The sequence below is a fragment of the Catharus ustulatus genome, chromosome 11, assembly GCF_009819885.2.
Source record: "Catharus ustulatus isolate bCatUst1 chromosome 11, bCatUst1.pri.v2, whole genome shotgun sequence".
Taxonomy (NCBI): Eukaryota; Metazoa; Chordata; class Aves; order Passeriformes; family Turdidae; genus Catharus; species Catharus ustulatus.
Window position 1 is genome coordinate 7,386,227 of NC_046231.1, and position 11,905 is coordinate 7,398,131.

The window sequence follows — 11,905 nt, forward strand, 5'->3', positions numbered from 1 at the left end:
AAATGTCCCAACAATCTCCAGATGTAAAGGAGGAGGAGATGAAGCTGCTGGGCAATATTATAAAGAAGAATATATGTTTTCCCATGTGTAAAACCAGGAAGTTTGTTTTACTTTCAGAAAAACTAAGATTCTTTCCTATACATTGTTTTCATTGCCAGGATCACATCATGCTGGGCACTCTACTAGTACAAAGCTAGAAAATCTAAAGGATTAGAAATTTAAGTCACATCTATCCAGTTCTTTGAGAGAGATTCAATGAATGACTGGAGAATTAGTATAATTACTGCTACAAACAGATACTAAGCAAATAAAGCCTGATTAAGTAGAGGTGGGCAAGTGAGTTTTATTTGCTAAGGATACATGATTTATTTGCCTTTTTTTTTTTAATAATAAATACTTGATAAACAATTGGAAGGAAAACAGTTGCCATTAGAAAGTCATCTCGTGCATCTCTCTGGTCAAGCTGAAGCTAGAACTGGTAAAAAGCTTTCAGTTAAACGTGGTTGAATTAGGTTTCCTGATGTGGCTGCCAGGTATCTCAGAAATGGATGAGAGGAATCAGCTCCTGCAGAGGGCAGGGAGCAAGCAGGGTCAGCAGGACTTGCAGCATCCTCTGCCTCACCCAGGTACAGGGGCAATCTCCCTGTGCTCACTGTGGGCCTTTCACCAGCACCAATTGTTTTCAAATCTGTTTATGACACAGTACATTTTATTTTATGTAGATCTGTATTTATATAGAGAGACATAGTGTCTCAGTGTATTCAGAATTATTGTGCTTTAAATGATTTATATGATTTTTTATATTAAATACCTTTATAAATGGCACTTAAACTGTGAGAACATAATGGATGTGGGTTACTGCAGCTGGCAGTTTGGGGTTTAAGTCCATAGCACATCAATGTATCATGTCTTTGAATCATGGGTGAGACAGCAAGAGAAAAGGTGTTGACAATGTGAATCTGGTCACTTGGTAAGGCCAAAATCATGACCTTTGTTAAATCAGTGTAATCAGGAAATGTACAGAAATCCCATCTTTCCAATTAATACTAGAGCACAAAAGAGCAGAGTGCAAGGAAAAGTTCAAGTAAAACAAGAATCTTATAGTACACATTAAACACATTCAACATGGGAAACCATATTGGTACATATATGTGGACTGAAGCAGAGAAAGGCTTCTAGGTATTCAGTTAATTTTCCCTTGCTGATCAAGAATGCATTTATATTTTTTAAGGAACTGTCTGCAGCTGCTCTCTGCCTAAACCACAGAAACCTATCCACTTAATAAAAGAATGCAACACAACTCATTGAAGCCAACAGTCTCAAAAAGCATCCATTAATTTTGGATGCTTCTGGTTTCAGATGTCTCTCTTAATGAGCTTGAATGTAAACACGCTCTTAATAATTCTGCCAAAACTGAGCTAATAAGTCGATGTCTTCGTTTATCAAGAGAAACACCTGACCTCATGCTGTACAGATGAATCAGATGCTCTGACTTAATCATTTATATTACTTTTCTTTATATGAAAAAGAAAGAAAATTTGGCCCTGATTCCATATTCTGTTCTCATTCCTCTCAGGAGCTGTGGCTCTGTGAGAAAGCCTGGCTGGAGCAGCCTGGTGAGAGGGGCTCCCTCCACACCCCTCCCATCACAGTGTGCATTTGTGGAGAGGAGAAGGGGATGTGACAGCACGAGTTTTCACTTTGCACATAACCCTTCTCCTGACAATGTACCTCCTCAGTCTGGTGAATCCACCCATTACCCCCTGTTCCAGAAGGAGACCATGGCTCCTCAGTGAGAGCTGAGATGACCCTTTGGTCTGAGCAGGATCACTCACTGCTGGTGTGTCCTCAGTGCCCTCTGGAGCTACAAAGCTGTGTGGCTGATGGATGTAGGAGGGAGTGCTGGACTGGGAGGTGACACTGAGGAAGCTTGGAATGGCCTGGTGACACATCGATATTTTATGGTAGGAAGGACTCAGACTGAAGAAAAATCCACCCAGAAAATGGAAGTGCTTATCCCCTGAAATGAGAGGAGCTGGTCACTGGGGTGTATCAGCCAGAGGCTGGCACTCAGCCAGGGGCTGGGTTCAGAGCTTCAGCCACTGACCTGGGAAGCTGAGGTGGGAGGGATGCCTCTCAACTTTTGACTGTCAAGCTGGCCAGGATGAATTTTCTTTTGGGTAATTTTCCTGCAGGCCATGGCCCTAAAGGAATTTTTTCCAAAGAAAAAGAGTTGCACAGCCCCAAAGATCAACAATATCCAGGAAGAGGATACTTTTCCCATTCCCCAAAGAGTTCGTGGCACTAGAAGACTTGAGGAGATACTGACAGAAGCAAAAGAATGAAAATGGAAAACAAAAGGCAGATTGGTCTTGATTCTACATCCTTCATGTGCAGACTCTGATGTTTTTTCTCAGTGTTGCCAGGGAAATGAGATTAAAAATTATTATTTCTCACCTTCCTTATCTGTGGAGAGTTAGGGACATGCGTGCGGAAGATATCGCCACGCCTTGAGAAGGCAACACTTATCCCAAGATCTGAACTGGTTAACTTCTGACAGACCATCCTTTTGTACAGATTCTAGTAAGAAACACCAAAACCTAATCTTAGCAGCTCATTTGGTAGGTGTGGATTAGAAGCTGTGCATTACTGAGTGGTAACTAATAATTTTCATCAGACAAGAGTTTGTTAGATGCAAAAAGGGTGGGCAGAAAACACTGGCTGTAGACAAAGCCCTATACTCAGAAGAGGTGTTTAACATATGGGAAGATGGATTAGAGGAAATGCTCAGAAGACTTTGACTTTTACAAAATTTTGAATAAGGTTTTGTCAGCTTAAAATAATAATAACCACTGCAGAAATATACATGTCCCAGCAATTAATCTACAAAAGCATCCTGGAAGAGTCTAAGACAAAATGTTTTCTGTAAATGAATCTATAGAGGTGAACAAGTTGTTCTTACAAAGATTTTCACAGACAAATCGTTCTATTTGCACACTTTTAGGAAAAAACAGCAACACACCCTTGCTGACAGTGGCTGCTGTCAGGGATAAGCATGTGCCTGACTTCAGGTGCTCCTCCAGGAAAGCTCTCCTGTTGGGGGGCTCATTTAGGTGATAACACACAGACACCAAAACTCAAACACATAAATATGTTTCTCCCTTCCTGACCTCTTATCTGGGTGAGAGCCCTGATGCTTGGATGTGGCTTTGCTCTGACTTAGACCTTCCACACAGTGACAAATGTTGAGCAGAATAAGCATTCTCAATTCCCCAGGCTGTCCTTCAGCCACGTGCAGCTCACTGCAGGCATCCATTCAGTGTGCAGCAGATATCCAGGTGAATTGGGAGGGACAGGCTCCACAGCATGCTGGGAATTCATTTGTTTTTTGGGACTTGGGCTGTGTGGGTGACCCTTGTGTGGCTTTGCAAGACAGTGGTCTCAGTGCTGGGGGTGTGCAGCTCAGCCCTGCTGTGCCCAGGATTGTCCTGCCCAGCCCAGGGCCTCACCTGCCTTCAGGGCATTGCAGCCACAGGGGAAGAGAAAGGTGAATGAGCAGAAAGGTATTTGAAGCAAACAGTTACAACTTTATAAAAATTCTAGAATTCAGATGTTTACAAATGCTTAAGTATTAAGGATTTCACTTCACTAATCTGAGATTAATCCACCATGTAAAAATAGACATTTGTTTAAATAAATTGACTACACTGCTAGTTAGAGATTTCCATTGTTCATACGGCCTGCCTTATTTTGATCTTTTTTAGGAGATAATCCTCATAATCCTCATAAAGTTGACCACAAAATCTGTTCTCTCTTAGAGCTCTTTGCATTCAGCTGTGATCCTGCCACCACTCACTAGTTTTGGCTACGGTGGAGTTCAAGTTTTCAGGAGGAAACTGGGAAGAAGTTATGAAGATGTTAACTGTGTTGATAACCAGAATGGATTCAGCCACAACACTATTAGCAGATGAACACTGTGAGGACAAAGCTAAGCAGTGATTGAGTTTTCTATCCCAGCAAACCCAGTGTTTTTCTTAGAGCTGGGTGTACACTTGCAGTCTGTTCCACTGCTCCCAACTAAAACCACTGTATGTGAAGTTCCCAGCGTTATGATTCTGTGTATGAACTCTTGACATGTGATGTTTTCTGCTTTTTTATTGCCTGTTTCTCTCTGAGCCGTACTTTACACCTCAGAACAAGTCCTTTGGCCAGATGGTGGCTGGAACCTGTGAGGAGAGATGTCAGAAGCGCTTCTGTGTACCTGGGCAGTGAGGCACACACACTGCCCCTCGCAGGGACTGGGGCTGGCACACCTCACCCCCTCTGGGGACAAAGAGCACCCCTCTGGGGACAAAGAGCACCCCTCTGGGGATAATCCCCATGTTGGAGAGGGGCTGCTCTGCTTGAACTACCTGGCTGTGCCTCTGAGACCAGCTCCTGAAAGCCAAAATCTCACCAAAATGTATTCTAAAGCCAAAACCCCCATGAAACTGTTTTCTGTGTTTTCTTCCTGTATGACACACATGGCATCTGCTATGAACACTGTCCCCAGTGTTTCAAAGCAAGCTTTGAATGGGAAACTTCTAGTTGGATTTCAAATCATAACCTCACCATGCTTCATCTTATCCTGATTACCAGGATTACATGATCTGCTTCACAGAGTATCCTCTTATCTTATGGGTGATGATTCCTCACTGCTGCTTATGATTTTCTACAAAACCTTTCCTGAAAAGCAAAGGTATCTTTCAAAGTCTGACTTCATGGCCTTGTTTTGTGGATTAGAAAAGCCACGTCAGGACTGGATGGCTGATGAGACTCTGGTGAAGTTCATGGCAGTGAGTCACATGCTTACTGAAAATTCTGATAAAAACAAGCAGTATTTTTTTGCATTAGGAAGCTCTTCTTTAGTCTGTCGGTTCTCTGTCAACATGATACCATCAAGTCAAAAGCAGATCTGTGGAAAGCAGAGGCCTGAAATTGGTGATGGCAATTATGGCTAAAAGGACACAGGCAGTGAGGCCAGGGTGGCCTCCCTAGCACTGCTGTCATGAACCTCCAAAATATCTCACCTTTTCAGGGTTAAATTAATAACCAGAGATGATAAAAAAGCAGGTAGACTTCTCCTCTGATGTGACTACTGTAACAATTTACATTTTTTGAGATACTGTCATGTGTACTTAGTTTTTCTTCCAAGATCCTTTTTGTTGTTTTGGCTGTAGTTGGATCAGCCTATAAATCCAGGCACAGCTGCTGGCAGTCATGGCAGTTATTTCTGACCTTTTCCTGAGAAATAGCTGATAGCTTTCCAGACTTTTTGGCTAATGGGAGACTTTAAACTAAGACTAAAATGTTCATCTGATTGCATTTGAACTTGGGGCTTACTCAGGTAGAAAAAACAAGTTGCACTTTTGACAGAGAACTGCTTCCAAAATATTGAGCAAGTGCTTGGACTACAGTGTTCTATGCTGTTGAGTTGTGTTGCACAGAGAATGTGACACAATATGTCACACACACTGAAAACCACTTTTGTAGTTTATGAAATGTAAATACCATAGCATGAATTTCTATAGATTAGAAATTATAGCCCATAGAAAAGGTCTTATTTATGAAGTTAAATTTGTTGAAAAACCTCATCATAAACCTTTTTGCATACAAATATATTAGCCTATAATTTTTTTAAAATTCTCCAAAGTTATTGATAGGCTTTGGTATAACCTTGATAATATATTGAGGGCATTTCACACAATTGAGTGTTTTGGATGTGGTGAATCCACTGTTAATTATAGAAATATCTGCTTACAAATCCAGCATAGCACCTGTCCTAAAACTATCCTTTATCTAGTTCCTGCCTGCATTCTGTGCAGCTGTACTTTGCCATTGCACTCAAAATAAATAGGAGTATGCTGCAGTACAAGCTAATGAATAAATGACGAATTACTAAAACTGTCTGACCAAATTATTCAATCTCTTCATCATGAGTCAGAAATTCTACTTATGTTTCTTCATCGTCTGCATTTGCTTGTGCATGCTCCCTCAAAGCATGCTTTTTAGTTATCACCATTATTACACACTTTAATGGTTGGTTAGATTTGTCAGCTTTTTGCAAATTCAATGAAATGCCAAACAGAGAAAGCACATGAAACACAGTGTTGTTTCTACTGAAGAATTATATTTTCCCACATTTGATTTGTGCTGCTGTTTAGAGACAGAGGAAAGGAAGAAGGTGTTCCTGATACCACATGCTCATGCTGCCAAACTGAATGCCAAGAACCTTTCCTGTCTTGGACTTAGCAATGGTTTTGGTTTTATCCCTGTCTTTGGACTGCAGGTTTTGTGAGTTAACAACCTCTGTGAAGAGACTGTACCTTATGTCCAGGACAAAGAGCCACATAAACCTTTGGTTTAGTTAAACAGTAGTGGTGGGGATCCATTCTTTGATTAGGACCTTGTGGAAATATCAGCTTGGAGTGGCATGGAGAGTGTTATTTCCCCCCAGCTGCTCATTGTCATATAGTCACCTCTCATGGCTAATTATCTGGATTTCTGGAGCATTTGTGTTTGAAAAACTTACCTTGCTTGTGCCCATAATTAATTGTTTCTAGAACTTTGGTGGGTGCTTTTCTCCTCAACCCAAGAAGTAATTTTTTCTTCCATTCCTGTAACAAACCCTGATTACATTTTATATAAATGTTATTACTGACATCTGTTCTGATTGGGGGGCACTGGAATTGCCTGCTCATGGAATCAAATGGCTCCTTTCCCCAGCCATCTTAGCAGGAAATGGCTTTCAGGGCTCCAGATACTGGCTAACCTGCCCTAGGGCATTCTTCCAGTTGGGATGAGCCAGGAATTCACCCAGATGCACATGTGGAGCTGCCTGCTCCAGGGAGGGCCAGCACACACAGTGTACCTGAGCAGGTGGGACACAGCAGGCAGGGGCAGATACGTTTAGGTCATTTCTTCCAGGCTGTAATATAAAATTGTGTCCTTTAAAGCAGTGGTTTTGATTCTTTGGAATCACCCATGGTAGACAGCTAACAATCTCCATCCTCAGGGAATGGAAAGGGAATGTGGGAACCCAGGACATCCCTCTGGCTTCTCTGGATGGTTCAAGACCCTGGCAGGGGGCTCAGGAGCCTGGGCACAGTGCCCAGAACCCCTGTGCCCTTGATTTCTCTCCCTGGGAAAAAATACCACCCTTACATGAAGAACTACAAGTCACAAAAAATAAGTAGAATGTAAGTTAGATTATTACAAGGTGAGAAAGTAGGTTTTTAAGCTTGTTTATAATAAGAGTCTGAGGTCAAGATGGAGGAATCTGGGTGTGTTCTGTCCTTCTTCCTCCTTCTTCCTAGCATCCGTCTTTTGTGTGATGTTGGCACTTTTAGATTGGTTTAGAGTAGAACCAGACTGTACAATATAAGTGATAGATATTGGAAGATAATTGTAAATAATGTTTATGTAGTTTATAGTATAAAAGGATAATCCCACCCCAGGGTGGGCAGTGTGCCTGGGGCTGACCTGCTGAGAGGCCCTGGGCTGGGCAGGGAAAGAACTTTTAGATGAGATAAAATAAACAACTCTGGAAACAACAGAAGAGTCTCCTGACTTTTTCTCCAGTGCTCGGGCTGGGACACAGAGACTCTAAAACAGCACAGGTGGTCGGCTCAGGCTCCAGAGACACCACCAGCCACAATGGAAAAGCCCCTGTGATGGAGGAGACTTCAAAGTCTTCATTCCATCTCCTTCAGCTTATGCTCCTTTTCACATAACAGTATCTAATCACAGCATATGTGAATCAGTTCTGCCTTGCATTCATCATTTCCTCTGTTCTTTGACCCTCTGCAGATGAGAGCCTTTGCCCCTCTCCTGGGCATGGGCTGGATGGACACAGCAGCTGGTGCTGCTGAAGGCAGGAATGGACCTTGCTGGTCCCATGCTGGTTCCCTTTCCCATGGTCATCAGCTGAGTGCATTTTTAAACCTTATTGAAATGCACAAAAATCAACTGTCCAATTTGACAACACTTCCAACTAATTACAAAGTACTTTTTGCAATTTCCTATGTAATATCCTTTTGAAAGTCGCCCTGCTTTCTCTCTCTTTGAATGCGTATTCAGAGCAGGCAGATTTGTAGGCACACAATAAGAAGTTGATTTTGAAAAGAGGTAAATAAATTGCACTGGCTGGAAAAGGGTTTCTTGCTGCCCTTTTATTATGAAGTGCACAGAACTTGCTACAAATTCTTTACTTTGCATTTCTATCACAAAGATAAATGAAATTGTCAATCCTGTTCACATTTCCTTTTGATGGCTATATACAAGCAATAGCCAGGGTGCCAAAAAAAGCTTTCATTAATTCTTCTATTTATTAAGGTGAAAGGAGGACTATTTTGCAAACAAAGAAGAATAAACAAACTGTAGTGAATGTCTGCTCTTTTTCTAGAGAATATACCTTCTTTATCCCTAACTTTAGAATGACTTTGAGCAGTTTTAAAATAGATAAAAAACTTTTCGATTTCAGATTTCTGTAGCTTTATCTCAGTATTCACCACTGCAACACTACACAGGATAAGTGAGATATTGTATGGTAATGTTGAAATTTAATCCAGGGAATAAGACCACACTTTAAAAACAGAAAAAAAAAAGAAATTCTGTACTTGTTCCACAGAGATATCTGATATTAAGGGAAAAAAAATCAAACAAAAACGAAACAAAAAACCACCACATTCTGCTTTTTTTATATGTGATAGATACAGATATCAACGTCATTTCTTCAAAACCATCTTGGGAAAAGAAGCCCTCATCAATCACTTTTATGAGGAGTAGTCTGGAGCAGAACAAGCCCTGTGTGCTGCCATGGAGCTGACACAGTCTGCCCAGGCTCCCTGTCCTTGGCAGCACACCAGGGCTCCAGCCCAGGCACAGCTGGAGCTGCTCCAGGGCAGCAAGGTGGGACAGAGCCCAGCCTTGTCCCCACTGAGCTGCCACACTCTCAGCACTTGTGCAGGGGGCATGGGCAGGGCAGAAAGTCCCGTGGGGAGGCAGCAGGAAGGGGAGAGCTGGACATCAGGGGACAGAGAGGCACTGCCCAGGCATGAGACACCCCCTGAGATGGGCACCAGGGGAAGGGCAGCTGAGGCCCTTGACAGGCAAGTGGAAGAACCAGATTATGGTTTCTCTGCAGTTGGGGGTAAATCTGCCTGCAAAGAGGGTCAATTCTTATAATCCCAGAAATTTATGTAGACTTTGGCCCTTCACTTTTTTTACAGCATTATTTTTTGTGCGTTTCCCCCCGCTTTTTTGTCTGTTCTATTCTATTCTATTCTATTCTATTCTATTCTATTCTATTCTATTCTATTCTATTCTATTCTATTCCATTCCATTCTAATTTTTCCCACTATAGTTTTGTCAGTACTGGCAGAGGAATGGGATTTATTAGATTTTGAGAAAGCAGCAAGCCCCAAGAGACAAATAAGTCTTCAGAGATTCTGATAATTAAGATGGGGAGGTTTGAAAATCACACCAAGTTTAGCAATATCATTGTAACTTCCTGTCCTGCCTGGAAAGTATTTGAGCGGAGAGTTTATGAATGTCCCGATGAGTAAGAAATCTCTTCCTCTGAGGGACAAGATGAGGGCAATACTTCCCTGAACTCCATGAAACAGGATAAATTACCACACCAAAGTTGTCTTTGTCCTTCCTATGAGCTGCAAAAGGTCTCAGGACAATTAGCCCTGTCTTTTTCATTGTTTCAGTGTGGAGTTTAAAACCCCTGACTTTTTATCACATCTATTTAGTTCTATATCCATGGCTCAGGAAAAAATTAAAAATGAGATGAATATTCTGTGTTTGGCAAAGAAATGCAGTACTAATTCATTTTCTGGCTACAATAGTCCACCTGTGTTTAGCTTTTCCTTCCTGCATTCACATCTGAATCTGCCTCCTCTCTTCCACTGCTCCTTATACACATTAGCATCTGTATGTGTTTATGTGTCAGTGTAAGTCTTCAGAGCCATTTTTTACTGCAGTTCTTATTAGTATCAAATATATGAGATGTTCTGCAAAGGTTTGAGTTTTCAGGATATTTTGCTCATTTAGATGTGGTTCAGCCTGCTCTGAACGTGACCATGAAGCATTCATTGCCAGACACTCAGAGGCCACAAAGCATGATATTGACTCTGCTGCTGGTGCAGCTGTGTGTGATGCTATTCACAGCCAAAGCCCCAAGCCATCTTTCTACTCCACTTTGAAGGAATCACTCTCTTTATCAGTGGAGGAAACAAGCAGCTTGTCTGCTACAACATTCAGAAACCTCCCCTTCCATCTCCCTCCCTCCCTCAGCTACGATATGAGCATCAGATACGGGTGAAGAATAACACTGTGTTTCCCAATGCAATTAATTTTACAATAGTTCAACCTTAACACCTTTGGACATAAGCACAAATGGGAAGAAAAATTAAAGCTTAGATTCATAAAGCCATGAAAACAGCAGTAAACATCCAGCAAAAAATGTTTCCTTATCATCTGCAAGCAAAGGATTTAGCCACTGGGAGATGTTTTAAAACCAATTATTTTAAAACCTACATAAACACTATTTCTTATTTCATGGGAAAATCATATGCAGTTCCATAGGCTTCAGGAAAACCAGGCTTGAGATCTTACTTGAAAGCAAGAGGTATCTGAAAGTGCAGCCTTCCCTAAGGAAGTCACAATTTAAATATCAAGTTTTAGACAAAGAAGAAAAAAACTCAAAACCAACCCACAGCTTGTATCAAACCCTGCAGTTTTAGGGATGAGCCCCAGGTTTTTATTACAGTGTGTTTTGACAGAGATGTGCCATCAGTGCCTGGGGACACTGCCCTTGCCAGCGCCCTGTGCAAGTGCTCTGCTGGGCTGAGAGAGGATGGGCTACATCAGATCAGCCTCTAATTTCTCTGAAGCAGAGACATCCCTCTGTTTGTTTGCACAGCCCAGCATTAAAAGAAGCTTTCACTGTGGTGAAAATGTCAGTATGCAAGAACTGAGTCCCTGGAGCTTTCCCAGCTAGATTGCTTTTTCTCCTCACCACTATGCCCCTGATTTTTTATCTTTTAATTTTGGATTTTTTTTCCCCCATGACACTTAAAAATGATATAAATATTATGGGCTAGGTTCTGGTCTCTTGAAGTAATAATACTGAAGCAGCAAAGGTGTCTGTGTTTAAGAACACAGGACTGTCACCAGCTGCTTGGCTGAATGTTCTTTGCTATGCAGAGCTCTGCAATATTTCCAGTAGTGCCTTATAATGTCAGCCTTTGGAGTATGATAAGGTATCTCTGTGGTTTCATATTGCATCAAGTGGAAATCCAGCATACAAATGACTTGCTTGGGAATATTCTACACAAAATTATTGAAATTTTTAAGCTGTTTCTGCTTTTACTGAGGGAGTGAAATAGATTATATGGTATTGAAGCATTTTTAGGAAAGTTTTTACTTTTTGAAAAGATCATTTAAGTGAGGATGGTTATATTTATGGACTATCATATATTTGTGCTCCTATATGTTCCCCTCCATCACCCAAGAGACAGGGCAGTACATCAGGATGGTCAGCAAAAATCAGGTCTGTTAGGTAATAATGCTATTTCCAGACCATGCAACTACCACCCATGTGAGATTTTACTGGAATATCACTCTCTTGCCTGCAGAATGGTTCTGTACCTGATGTTCAATCATTATGTTCATTAGTGGGGAAAAATCCTTCAGGAGTATCATTCTTTCTAAAAAGCCATATGCAATTGTGTGGCTAAAAAGCAGAAATGTCTTTAATTATATCAACCATGCTTGCAAATTAAAGGCATAATAACCCATCTGCATCTGTGTAAATCAGGTATTAGGCCTGAAGTCAGGATTCATTTGTGTACATCTA